Source organism: Musa acuminata, chromosome BXJ2-9 (assembly GCF_036884655.1).
Source record: "Musa acuminata AAA Group cultivar baxijiao chromosome BXJ2-9, Cavendish_Baxijiao_AAA, whole genome shotgun sequence".
In the NCBI taxonomy this organism is placed as follows: domain Eukaryota; kingdom Viridiplantae; phylum Streptophyta; class Magnoliopsida; order Zingiberales; family Musaceae; genus Musa; species Musa acuminata.
The window spans coordinates 6,856,521-6,871,729 of NC_088346.1; the positions used below are offsets into that span (position 1 = coordinate 6,856,521).

General features: G+C 39.1%; 1 pseudogene; it reads right to left on the reverse strand.

Moving 5' to 3' along the window:
- Window positions 1-3,341: 3,341 nt before the first annotated feature.
- Window positions 3,342-13,398, reverse strand: LOC135622878 (histidinol dehydrogenase, chloroplastic-like; annotated as a pseudogene).
- Between the last annotated feature and the right edge of the window lie 1,811 nt (window positions 13,399-15,209).

The following is a 15,209-nucleotide window of genomic DNA, read 5'->3' on the forward strand; positions in this document are numbered from 1 at the left end:
TATTATTCTAAATTTTGTTGCATCTTGTATTCTTAAAAGAGATAATTTTAATCATATTTTTTCTTATTAATGTATCTAATAATATTTTTTATATGGATTGTGAAGTTTTGATATATGAGGTAAATAAATACATGGATTTTTGTGTTTTTCTTTTCAATAAATAAAGTACAGTTTTCAGGCCTAGTATTTCTACACAGCTCCAAGGAAGTAAATCTTTGACTTGGATTCATTTACTAATTAGTTAGATTTTCAAATTTTTGAAAAATTCTACACATTTTATACATAGATATTTTTTGTTGGCCAAAGTAAATAAAATATAATTTAGGTAATAGTATGATAAAAATGAATTGAGTATAATTAAGATGAATGAAAAATAAATTCCTATAAAATAATTTTTTTTTATCTATGTTAGGTATATTATTTTTATAAGGAGACATTGACGAAGATATTGTTCATAAAATGAAAGGTAGATAGTTAAAATAGAGGGAGACACCAGGCTTTTATGTGATCATCATGTGCTCCTGAGAATAAAAGTAAAATTTTGGAAGATATTTGTTAGGCTAGATATGGTCAAAGAGTTAGGTGGTTTAAAATGACATGCATAAAAAAAAACATTGTGGTTGGGATGAAAATATTAAGGTGAATGCATGGGATTTCTAGGAAAAATATGATAATTTTTTTCTTTCACAAATATGATAATTGTTGGCATGAGCATGACAGCATTCTTTAGTTGGCATTTTCCTGGCTATGTTACAGCATCATTTATAAATGTTATCAGCTTAATTACCAGCTTGCGCCGGTGACTTGATTACTCTTTTATTATTCTCTATGATGTGAACTGTACCAAAAGCTTCAAGCTTGATCAGATCAAGTAGGTAGCTCTGGCTGATATCAACTTTAGTGGGTTGGCTTGAAATATACTTGAACATAGTTGAATGACAATTGCAGCAACCCAACTTTCTCTTATATATATATATATATATAAACATGCAAATGTTAGCTAATTCAAAAGAGAGTATAGAAAGTTGCATGCATGTGCAGCATGGTCTAACCTTATCCTCATCAAAAATACTTCAAATTAATGCCATTGAGAACTTTATTGACTCAATTTCAACCATAAGCATGCAATGAACATGACATCCTCTGGTGATTTATTTATACCGAAGAAATGTTCTTTGAAAGTGATCTATGTTAGCTTGCATACAAAGAAGAGTGCTCTGTTGTTCTGCATAAAGTAAGTAGAGAATGCCCAACTCTAAGTTGATTAAGAAGTAAAAGTGACATCTCTTCTAATTGATGACAATTGTTGCATGAGCAAGCATCAGTGTGGGTGGGTTATTATCATGGTTATCATCATCTGTAGCATTAGTGTGTGCAGAAACTGGCTTTTCTGCCCCTAACGTCATTGTTGGGTGTTCAGGATATCATATCTACACCACTTTATCCTGGACCACCAACTCTAGTTTTTGTTCTTCCTATGTCTTCTGCTCCAAGTGCAATATAAAAGTGCTTCTTTTTCCCCTGGACCTATCTCTCTAACTTGTTCTAATCTGTTGCCAAAATTTCATCATTTACTTTGCTAGTGGAAGTTCCATCACATGTCTATCCTATTTCTATTTGTCACCAATAAGAACTGTATTTTGTGATGAAAATATTATGAGAAGGAATATATGCAAATGCCATGGGAATTGAAAGTTGCATTATATGACATCAGTCTAAGATTAGTCAATTCCTACCGACAGTTCTCGCAGAAAGTACGTTCAGCGTGGATTATATCATGTCGCATCAGACGACAAGGATCATGCAGCAGTACGGTTATTGCGTCACTTCACTGTCCAGCCAAGCAATTCAATATGATCGAGAAGCAAAGGTGAAGTTACTGCAAGCTCGAGTACACCATGCTTGATTGTTTATAGCAGCAGGAGTTACTACTCCAGTTTCCTCTTTCTTGCTATTCCACAACTATACGACTGTGAGATCATTCATGATTAGCCCTTCGCCCTTTGCAATCCATCTCACATGTCTTGTCTCTTGCTTTGACAAAGTTTTCTTATAAATTTTTATGGGGGTTGCATGAAGGTCAGAACCTATAAAGTTATCTATCACTTTGAGCATGTTAATTGTGTAGGACTAGGATCTAGATTTTTCTGTTTTGATCGAGAGGAACTTCCCATTTAGACACTCTACTAACAAGCATAAACAGATCTAGTAATTTGACAATGTTTATTGCATACTCTCATGAATCTAGTATGGACAGATCCAGAAGCACCCATGCCTCTGGTTGTTTGAATACTGAATTGCTGTAGAGATGACACATGCCCCATATATAATGAATGACCATATAAAAATTGAGTTGGCCATATTTCCTTTTACATATCCCTAGTTGGGTTTGATAGAAATAGACAAAACCAAAAATTAAGAGTAGCCCTTTCCTGCATGATGTTTAGCATTTGAAGTTTTCCAAAAGTACCTCATAAACCTCCAGCGAGGATACTTATCGATGTTTTCTGCATCCCTCTGTTCTATGAATGTTTGTGTAAGGTTTACAAGTAACCTGTTATTATTTCAGGTACACCATGCATTTGTGCTGGTACATTAAACTTCTTTCACCTACCACTGCTCTACTTTCCTGAAAGTTAGCACATCTTGTGATATATATATATGCCTCAGCTCTTTTGTAGGCTTCTCCACTTTTGTATTTTAACTTGATCATACATCTTCCAATCCGTGGCAACACAATACATTAGAATGACTTGCTCTGAGAGCTCAACATGGTCTCATAAAACAAAGCTTTGTGGTGTTACCATGACCTTACACAGAGCCACGAGCTAAGATGGAGGACAGTAGGCTACTGTGGTAACTCTTTTATATTGGGTTGTTTGACCTTCAATCTTATACCCTTTTTCATTCAAGACTTTTTGTGTTTTCTTGTTAGTCATCATCAAATCTCCAAGAGATCTCGATGTCTGCTCCCAATCCATGAACAGCTGTCTTATTTGGCTGTGTCCCACTTTTTCTTATCTTTTTTTTTCTTCTTCCCATCCAATAATTTTCTTGATCTTGTTGAAAGATTCATGGCAGCCTTCAGGAGTGGAGGATCTGGCTATCCAACATCTCAAATTAAAAACTACTAGCTGTGGGCACAACCCTCTAACCAAATTTGACTAATTATGTCTGTCACAATTAAATCCAATAGAGCAAGAATTGCGGTTTTCCTACATGAGTTCTTGGTCGATGATGTTTCTCCATAAACAAACCATAGACTCGAATCTTAAGCATGTGACAAATCACACATATAAGATATACAGGACAACAAATGAATTCATGAGAAACTCGAGGTCTGCACAAGTTCAAATATTACTTTAGACTAAAACAATCAACAATGTTGCATATCAAACAGAAAAAAGTTTCTTGCATATTAGAACAGTAACGTGAAAGGATGGCTTACGTAGCAAATACCGGTGGCGACAAGTTCTACAGCATGTCTGCTGCCACAATACGAACAGCAATACCCTATCCATTCTGATTATTGGCTTGTCTTTTCCATTTGTTCGTTGATTGTGAATTTCAAAATGTTGCACAACAGTGAGAACACAACTTAATTAGGTTCTGCAAGCATAAACCGGATGATGAATGTATCTGAGGATGTAGTTATTGCACGTAAAAATGAGCTGACTGTTTTATTCACTCCCCACTTTGAGCTGCTTTTGTGGGCACTGAAGAAAGAGCACCCCCAACAGCTTGGCCTTTTAGCAGATTATGAATGATGCAAAATGGTAAAGGTCTTCAAGAAACAACCTGCTCAGTTCAGAAACCCAAACATTGACCGAGATAAGTTGTGCTTCAACGTACCAACTCAAAAAACTCAAATGGAGGAGCCTATGATATTATAAGTTCCCAGAGCATTTTGGACCTGCATTATGTCAGCTAAGCAGGTAGGCCAGCTTCGATTTCCTGCAGCCGAAGGGTAACAGCTCTCTTGTGAGCCTCCAGCCCTTCGACTTCTGCCATCTTTGCTACATGCGGTCCAATGTTTTTGAGACCTTCCTCGGTTAAGGACTGTACAGTTATGTATTTGAGAAATGAGTTTAGTGACACCCCACTGTACATTCTTGCATATCCGTATGTGGGAAGGACATGGTTGGTGCCGCTAGCATAATCACCAACGCTCTCCGGCGTCCATTGTCCTAAAAAGACTGAGCCTGCAGTGATCCACAGAAGTTACTAGACAATTTTAGCAAAGAATTTATTGTCCTCAACAAATTTTAACTGTAAATGATGCTTTCCAACAGATGAGTTTCAATTGATTGGAGACTGTGTGATAATAACGATACGCTCCAAAGAGAGTAAAACAGAACTTCTTTCTCTAACATGTTGAAACAATGGTTATAACCATAGCAAATTACCAGCATTCTCAATGAGACCCTCCCACCTTTCCGCATCCTTGACGTTGATGATCAAATGCTCAGGAGCATACAAGTTCGAGAAGGAAATTGCCTGCAAAATACAATGTTTTTTGGTTCTTTCACAAGCAAACAAAAGGAGCTAGAACTACACAATTTAGCAATCCAGTGTAAACTGATGCTTCTGCTGTAAATAAACAGCAGCCCAGAGCATAGAGCACAATATTGTATACAGATCCAGCGGATTGCCAGGACTTTGGTATTAAGCTAAATATGCTCAGGCCCATATTTCCAATCACTTCAGATGATAAGGTCAATACTAATAGCTTCAATATAATACCAAAAACTTCAGCAATGTCCTTGAAACTTCAACTGCACCTAGAAATAAGCCCATAGGCACTTTGAAGTAGACTAGTTAACTTAATTTAGTATATATATGTCAGTTGCATTAGTAATGGATTTAGAACCTCTAGTCTGGTTGAAACCATGTGGCATGCACAAGCAGGTATTCAGAACCAACCTCAACCATGTCTCTGGCAAACACAACATAGCTATGACTCAGTGCTTTTGAAGCATATTCTCCTCTGGGAAGGCTAGCACATTGGTTGCTAACTTCAGCCTGGATAGCATCAATATCCACTCCATCTCCGGCAACGACAAGAACCACCTGACTATCTGGACCATGTTCTGCCTGTAAATTTAGTAGAGTACAAAAAGAAATAAGAACATCAAACCAAGAAAATTTTAAATGCCAGTTTGATACCTATTTTGGAAACATATTGGACCATACAGTACCAGTAAACCAGGCTATTTACGGACCTATACAACCCAGAATCATTAAATAAAATAATAGATAAATGAATAACATATGTACTAGTATCAAGCTAAGCGTTTTGATACCGGCAGTTGGTCAGGTTGGAAAATACTAGACAGCATATGCTAATCTGACTGATGCTTAAAACCTTGCAACTAAAGACCTACAGAGCATCAATTTGAAAAGTGAATTCATATAAATTTAATATATTTTTGGTTTGCTGGTCTTAGAATTGACTACATACGTCAACATCTTTGACTTGGGATTTTCTGGAGCCTTATTCCAGATAATAGATGCCCACTACCTAAATAGCTCGCATAAGAAAGTAACAACACAAGAAATAAAAAGAATATTCTCCATCAAACACATGCTAATCAATTGAACAATACAAGTGCAAACAGAATAAAGACCTGAGAGAGGAGATCTGCAGCTACATGAACAGGATTGGCATGCTTGTCAGCAATGACCAGAACCTCTGAAGGGCCAGCAGGCATGTCAATGGAAACCATTGCTTCACTGTTCTGCAGGAAAAGAGAAGTACACCAAAAAGCAGGTTAATCTCAGACCAACAAATTGGAAGGCTCTGCGGATCGACCGGAAATTGAAATATTGTAGCACCAAATCTCTGCTCTTATGATTAGGAGGATATGTCCAACCACAAATCTCAAGAACCATTTTAAGAGAAGAAACAACACGATATCTTGGGAAATCAAAATAGAAGCTACAACATTTTAAAAAAGTTGATCTAAATAGATTGAAGATAGAATCAGGAGTAGAAGACTATTACACAACAATTCTTACGTGTTCCATAATCAAATCCTTTCATTAACAGTGATAGTATGATGCTGCCAGGTTCTTAGTCAGGGCTAGTTTTAGCAATTTAGATTAAGAAAAAAATAGTTTTATTTAAAATCCATGTTAAATACAACTAATAGATGATATTTTGATTGTATCCAGGAGTCAAAATGATGTCAAATCTATAAAAAGTAGATGACAAGCATTAGTGTTACAATAGGACTTCTAAAATGAGAAAAAGTTGGGTAGTAATAAGAATTCTGTTACAGTTGACAAAAAGTTACAATATGGTTCTAGTAGTTCCTTGTCCACAAAATGTCAGCCCTCAGTTAGAAAGAGTCCTTAAGGATTCAAAATATTGAAAAACAGGATCTAGCTGAAGAAAACAATGAAGATTTCTAGTGGTGATTTTACTTCTTAACTTCTACAACTATGTATAAGTGTGTGTGTATATATACATATACATACATACATATATACATATATACATATACATACATATATATATATACATATATACATATATACACACACACACACACACACACACACACACACATATATATATATATGTTCTATCTTGACTTGTTACCTAAAATTTATTTTTTCTGCTGATGAGATCAACCATATAGCAGGCTTTTCTTTCCATTTGACATGTACATATGATACTAAAGATGATGGTTGTTCCTAGTTCCTACGTATCTTTCTCATCTATATTCTGTTCTCTTTCCATAGTTAAATCTTTTTCTATCTCGGCTTGTTACTAAAAGGTACTTTTTCTGCTGATACAATTAAACATATAACAGGCTTTTCTTCCCATTTGACCAAGACTAGTTCTCTACTTATTCTAATTGGGCCCTGATCTCCGTGGTGTATCTCTGGACGGAGTCATCATAGTGCAAGCAAATACAACCTAAAGATTGTAAAATTAAAAGAGGAAAAATATGTGGAACCAAGGACAGAGAGTAAAGAATTAAAGCATAAGGGAAGCTAAGGAATCCGAACCATACCTGGAGAATCATTTTCGCAGCAGTAACATATTGATTTCCTGGGCCAAAAATTTTTCAACCTGCAAGAAACCATTAAAGGTTCAGATATTAAGTATATGGCCAGTCAATTGTAACCAACACTGAAATTGAGTTGAAGCAGATGATCAACGTCAAATAAGGAGATTTTGATGGATAGTTATGGCACCATCAACAGGGAGATTATAAACCATCAAAAGAAGATGACGTACATTTAAGCACATTTGATATCATTTATGCATGGTAGAATAAGTACTGACGGCTGTCTTTGGTTTCATTCAAAACCAGACATTTGGACTTGGAGTAATTGCAGATGATGGTTAGATAATGGAAGGCCCCACAACAAAGTTTTTATTCAAAATGAAAAGAAGCTCACAATGACCGAAAGAGATACTGGAAAATGAGCTCATTAAGAAATATTTATGCATTGTGCACCTAACAAATACAAAGAATGCAACAAGAAGTGTTTGCTCTTTGATGCAAAAAAGTACTCACATGGAAGATTACAGAATAATAGAAGATAAGCTGTAATAACATAAGCCCAGTAATCCTAGAATTTACAGTCACTAATTTTACAAGACAACCAGCTGCTTTTGGTATATGTTCCTCAAACATATAAAAGAAAATAATTCATAAAGTAACCCCCACTACATACTGGAATTTTGTACCTTTGGGCAAGATGGAGTTCCCCAAGCCATTGCTGAGACTGCCTGAAGATATAACAGATAGAAATTAGTCAAAGCACAAGAAAAGCCATTTGCAGAGCAAAAAAGGGTGCTCAAAATCCTTGAACCTGAGCTCCCCCAGCTTTTAGAATGTGAGTTACACCGGCTTTCTTGGCACAATGAAGTACTTCCTGCAGCAAACATAATGGATTCAACTTCATCTCAATGTGGGGCCAAGGTTCTTGTAGAAGGCTACCTTGCAAATGCTACCATCACGACTTGGCGGAGTTGCAAGAACAATAGTTTTGCACCCGGCAATATGTGCGGGCTGGTGCACGGAAGAAATCAAAAGTCAACCATATCTGTTCACCATCATGCATCAAAACTCAACATAACCATGACTGAACCGCCACAGCCATCCCTAGGAATAGATGAGCATACCACTGAAAGCATGAGAGCAGTTGAGGGTAAGACTGCAGTACCCCCTGGAACATAAAGCCCTACAGCGCCGATGCACCTTGCTATCCTTTTGCACCGAACTCCCTATGCATAATCATTACATCCAAAACCAGTTAATGAGAGCAAGAAAAACTTGGTGACAAAATAAAGAATACTATAAGTCATTTGCTTACTGTCATATTCTCAATATCCTTCTCAGGAACCCTTTGAGCATCATGAAATGCATAAATATTGGCATATGCCACATCAAATGCTTTCCTTACAGCTGGATCAAGCTTAACAATTACACAACAATACACAAACATTAACATGTATTGGTTGAAGCAAGTACAAATAGATGACAACAAAAATACAAGTTTTCTTTAACTAAAGATATGACTAATACAACCACATTGCTAATGAGAGCAATTTCCCACAACTTTTTACAAAGTCTGATATTGACATGGTCTCTAATAAAAAAGATCATGAAATCTCTTAAGAAACTTAATGGCACAATAACAGATAACTAACCACAATGATTATGCTAAAGCCCTTGAACTGATAACGTCTAGACCAAATGTATCATAAAAGGTGACTGAGAAAATGCAACATAACAGTTATGAAACATATTTGAATTGAAAAGACTTTTAACAATTTCGAAATAACCTGAAAGAAAAACCCTGGTAGCAATGATCGCCTGTCCTAAAGTTGATAAGTGATAGACACAACCAAAAATGTCAAATGCATACTTGTTCAAAAATAGTAATACAGCAACTAAATTTGAAGACAAAATTTATCATTCTACAGTCAGCTCAAAAAGAAGAATTCACAGCATGTTATAAGTCTCATTGGATTACTGTTAAAACCAGCCTACCTCTGGAACCGGAAGATCAGAAACAAGCTCAACTACTTTGTCAAGTACAACTTTGTCAAATTTTGCCGTATAACTGGATCAAGAAAAGAAAAAGAGATTTTGGACTTCTGAACAACTGATAACTTCATTAGTTGTTCAAATGAAAAATTCTATACAATATTTAGAAGCATATGTAGGAATCACTGACTCTATTACTGCAGCATCTCCTCTGCACCGTACATCATCCACGATTGGGTTTACCTACCCATAAAAAGTGCAATATAATTGTCATAGTAGCTTTACCACTTAAAGGTCCAACAATTTCATTATCAAACTTACCACACTAAAAATGGATGAGAAATCAATACGAGGGCGAGCCTTGAGAGAATCAACCTCAGTAAGAGTAAGCTCAGAAAGCTTATAAGATTTCATTGCACTCCTAACAATTCGACCTTTCAATCCTGTATGATCACCAATTGTCAATATCAGAGGCACTGCATAACTTATAAAAGACAAGTACATAATGTGATCATTTTACTTAAATTCTTGCTTCACAGCCTCATTTCACTAAAATGCAGAAATTGTTTAAATATTAAAAAATCCAAGTTATTCTTAAAGGTTTTAATAAATCAAAGAAATATGTCAGTAACCACGAGCAAAAAACTTTCCTACTGATAGAAACTGAGAATTCATAAAAACAGGAGGTACAAGTACCTTTAGGCAAATAGCATATGTTATATCTTGATAAATTAAGAGCACAAAGTCCCAGGGAATGGTCAATGGTACGAGTGCCAACAAATCTGTTAGTCCTTGCAAAAGATAAAATTGTACCGTCCATGAGACACCTTTATCATGCAAATGATGGTAAAATGACAATATAGAAAAACAAATTACAAAAACCATAGCCCTAGTTTTACAGAACAGGTAAAAAAAGTTACTTTAACTAGAGTATAAAAGAAAAGCACACAGCATAACTGTCATATTCAAATTAATCTCATATTGCCAATTACTCTACCAAGAAGATGAGCCCATCTGCAAATAATCTAATAGGGAACACTAACTAAATATATCTGCATATTAAGCCCACCTTCATATCTATAACCTGATAATATGGTATCAGCAAATTAAAGGTAGTCCCTTATGATCACGGTCCATCATGGGCAATCATGAAGGATCCATAACCATGTCAGATGAAGCTTAAGTGCAAAAAAATATGAAATGTGCAACGATGGTACCACAGAGGCGGGTCTTCCGTGCGTGCATCGAATTTTGCATCGGATGAAAGCCTTGGTCATCAGCATATGGGGGCCGTGTTCCACCAAGGGAAAAGTTCGAATGCAAGTACCAGTGAGTCCCATGGGAGGGACTTGATCATGCAGAGGTATGATCGAAGTAGCTGGAGAGTTGGACTGCTCCAGAGCCTATATTCGCTTAAGAGAGCCCGGCAAGTCAGAGGACAAGGTCGAGTAAGCGAACGTTGCTACCAAGGAAGCTAAGGAGAACAGAATCGGTGCGAATCCTACAATGTGATGGCAGAGGCCATGCATGGGAGTTGCAGTCTGTCTTTCCATCGACCAAAAGGATCTGCTTGGTGAACACAGAGGTGTTGAAGCAGGGGGTCGAAAGGGGCGAGGAAGCGACGACGAGTTCAGAGGGACTTAGCTACCCAAAATCAAGCATCAGTTAGAATGGAGGTGGACTCGTCGGAGTGCCACAGAGACATATCTACTGATTGTGAAGAAAAGGAATGCAGATGCGAGGCGACGGATAGTAGGGCCATGGGCATGGAAGCGCCATGGTATCGCAGAGGCGGGACTTCCGTGAAAGTCATTGATCCCTTGCTCTCATGGAGGGAGAGCGCTTGGTCATGAAAGGGGCCGAGGAGATGGAGCATGCAGAGGCAAACTCCAAGTATCGAGACAAGGCTGAAGGGCAGGAGGCCAAGGAACTTCGTAAGACCGGTGTCAACGGGCTTCTCATTCAGATAGCCGAAAGTGAAGGACTTCGGGTCATGCAAGAGTGCACGACCAAGTAACGAAGCAAGCAGTACGCGGTGCTGTACCTTTGCTACTCAGTGGAGTAGGCGGCAGGGTTGATGAAGAAGACGGTACAACCCCAGAGGCGGCCAAATCTGTTAGAGAATTACTCCAAGTCGGGGTGAAAACTTTCCGCATTCCAGAAGTTCGATGGCATTGAGAAAGTGAATCACAGTAACTAACTCAATGCAAGGAGTGCAAACACTTCAAGTGCTTCAGAAGTGTGAGCAAAGAGCAGGCGAAAGCTAGTAACCAGCTTTATGCATGGAGTACAACCTCGAGGAGGCGGGCGAAGTCAAGTAATCTTTACCTTCTCAACTCTTAAGAGAATGGGCGAAACTGAGTACCCCAATTCTCTTATCTATCCAGCAGAGGAGCTCTTTGCTTCAGAAGTGTGAGCAAAGAGCAGGTGAAAGCTAGTAACCAGCTTGATGCATAGAGTACAATCTCGAGGAGGCAGGCGAAGTCAAGTAATCTTTGCCTTCTCAACTCTTAAGAGAATGGGCGAAACTGAGTACCCCAATTCTCTTATCTATCCAGCAGAGGAACTCTGCACAGGTTGAAAGACCCATTGAAGATAATGGAAGACAATAGTTGTCAAATCCTCACAAATGGTGATCAGTGCTACTGAGAGTAGAGTATCCGCCTCATTTCCCTATAGAATGCCAATCGAAAGCGGAAGTGATGCGAATCTACTTGGAAGTGACAACTTACTAAAAGAAGAGTCGATGAGCAAATTTTGTGGAGGAAGGATCCAAAATTTGGAAAGTTTGCGAGGCGATGCTCGTTAAAGCTTCAACAAGCATCCACCCAGTTCGAGCAACATGAGGCATTTGAGAGACTGGCGCACAGTAAGGATGGTATTTTTTTCTTCATATGGAGATTCGCAGGAATCAACAAGGATCAACACAACTCAGCCAACCCCACACCAGAGTTAAAGTCATTGGCGAGTTGAAACAGCATAGCGGATCAGAAGTTCGATTACTCAACTATAGCAGTAGAGAGCAACTGGGAGCCAAGAGGCGCATTGCAGCTAGAGCGGAAGATTGAAGATTCAGTATAGGTAAGGAGTTACAGTGTCCACAAAGGCTTCGACGAGGACGTCGAAGGGATGAGTGGGGGAGAATGTCACGGACAAACTTCGAAACAGGATGTTTGATGTAATGCTTATGTATATCCGTGTCTTTCTAGTTGTTTATGCTTTGCACAGTATATAGAGGGACGGCCAAAGGCTTAAAAGTCCTATTTTAATAGGTTTGGTGGCCTCTTTAGGCTTGTAAATAAAGGTTGTGTCATGTGGACACGTGTGAGAGATTTTCGATCTGTAATGGACCATTTTGACCCTTTGTTGTGCAACTGTTCTGAGCTTGTAAGGTCTATTTGTAATTTGCATTGTTTATGAAGTGTTTCCTGGAATGTTTGCTTGTGAATCCCGAGAGAGACGCTTTCTCTAACCCGGTTTCTCTTTTATAGGTCCTAAGAGGACCATGGGAGGTTTCGAGGAGGCTGACCTTTGCGGACGGAAACGCAAGGGTGCCGCACGACTTAGGCAAAACCAACTAAGTCCGTGACAGAGCACCTCAAGCTTCGATCAGGCAGCATGCTTCAATGAAGCGCCGCCTGGGCACTCGCTTGAGCCCAGGCACCAGACACCTCAGGCAAGCGCCCGGTTGCAACAAAGTAACCAAATTAGAATACTAAGTCTAGTTCGGTTGAACAGTAAATTACTTGGTTCGATTATTTCTGAGTATTTAATCTGGAGATTTTGCTAACCTTTTAGCTCTTCCATGTGCAGTGTCCCAACTGTGGAAAGGAATTCCAGATTTTTAAGTAAGCATGGCAGTAATTCTCTAGATTAAAATTCTCTATTGTAGTGAGCTTTAAGTGCTTTTCTGTTTACTGGAACAATATAACAACAAATTGTTTTCTTTTAGGTCAGCTATGAAGGATGGTCCACAACTTAAAACATTTTTTTTCACCCTCTCCAGTGGATCCGAACAAACTGGACCCTGAAATGACAGATCGAGCAACAAAAACATCAGATCTCTAGAATAAAAACAAGTAAAGATCCAAATCGCAGAACTAAGCTCACCGATTCATCGAAAGAACAGGGAGACGCCTGATGTCCTCGGGTTCGATCGGTGAAGAACCGAGATCCGAATTTCTCCAGCGGGAACCACCACAGAAGCCAACAAAAACTCCGCGAAAACCACGAGGACGATCGGATAACGAACGCGACCGACCGAGAGGGAGATGAGATGGGTTCGGGGGAGAAATCTGGCGAAGTGGAGCAGGAGTTTGCAGCCCGTTGGTCGTCTTCCTCGGAGGCGAGCTTGAGACCCGGAACCAACCCTGGATCTGAACCGTGACTAAGCTGGATTTAAATTCTACGAAGCATCGACGCAGGCATCCGCTCCTGGAAAGGAATGTAGAGATATCAGCATAGATAATTTTAGGCGGACAATTGATCCACCGTTCATTTGTCCCCGTGGGCCGTCAGATACCGTGCATGAGACGACGTCGCATACAAGTGAAGACCTTCAAAGAAATGTCCAACGAGTTCGATTAATTTGCAGTCATGCCACTACTGCAGCAACCCCAACAATTATCGATGTTGAATAAAAGAGGGAAACTAGTGCGACGTCCGTCTTCCGTACCCACACCTCCCTCCGGGAATGAAGCACGGACGACAGAGGCGACGCAACATGGGGCCCGCGTGGGAGATCGACGGCTAGGTGGGTGAACAACTACCGTATATTTTCGTAGTGGTGGTCTCCTTTTTATTAAAAATGACACCATCAGGTCAAGATATTTCACGAGCAGGGGTTATGGGGTCCATCTCTATTATGGCGGGGGCGGGCCCGCTTTTGGTTGGTCCTCGTTGCATGACGACGTCTCCCCAAAACACGGGTACGAAGACACAATAGATGTGCATTATTGAAAGATATTACCGAAGTTATGATCAACCCAATATAGTTAAGATCATGTACCAAGACACCATAGAGGTACCAACATCGATTTGTTCTAGAGTTCACGATCGATATTGCGAGAAATTTTAACCTAATTTTTTCGATATCTACGTTACTAATCTGAAAGTATACGTGGCTATAATAATAAAAGAATAAAATATTTTATAAAGAAACCATTCTCAAACGTCACTAATAATTTTTCATTAGTCTTTTCTTCGTATGGGTGACAAGAGAGGAAGAGAGCTTATAGTTATCTATCTTATATCCTTGTCCACGTAAGCAAATGAAAGAAGAACAACCTTTGTCTTTTTTTTTTTTAACCCGGGAGTTACACGAGTGACGATATTCTCTTTATCATTTGTTATACCCTCACCCCCCTTTCGATCAAAAGTACATTTCAAAAATTCTTTCTAAGAGGTTCTGAAGTGTAGTTGTCAACTTATGTAATACGTGCACCATGCAAAAGTGGGGGGAACCGTTGAGATTCCTATTTCAAATCCTTGATATTTTTCAAAAGCAAACATCCACTTGATGAAGAGAACCATAGAGAGATTTGAGCTTTTCAAGGTCGTCTAACTATAAATTGATTGCTCTATTAAGCTTATTATAATACAAGTTTAGCATTTCTCTTTTCTCTCTTTCCTTCTAGTCAACCATGGTAGTCACGACCGTTCAAAGGATGGGGAGGAGCCAAAAGGCATTGAAGAACTTGTTATTGAATGACGTCAACAACTCTGTCAATGAATTTTGTCTCTACTCGGAGGAAGTCGATAAGGAGAGTTGAGATAGGCTCTCCCCTCTCCTCTTACCGAAAAACTCTAAGAAAGTCCCTTCTAAGCCTAAGTAGTTCGTGATAGCTGACGAGTCCTTAGTCGACGAGTTACAAGAACTATAGAGATAGTTGCATATGCTCCAATTGGAGGAGGAGAAAATAGAGGAGCGAGGGGGTTGGGACACTCGACCTCCGTACTTTGATAGCGAGTGAGGTCGAGCACCCGACCTCCATGACTCGGTGAGGGGGGGTCAGGGCACCTAACATCCTTAAATCAACAAGGGAGGGGAGGGTCAAACTTTCTCGACTTGTGTCTCTCTAGAATCATCAACCTTCATATACCTAGCAAACGTTGATGAGAGTCGGGGATGCCCACCTAACACCAGTGCCTTTTGATGCTAATGGGTGTCGAGGTTGCCTACCTCCCCGTGTCATAAGA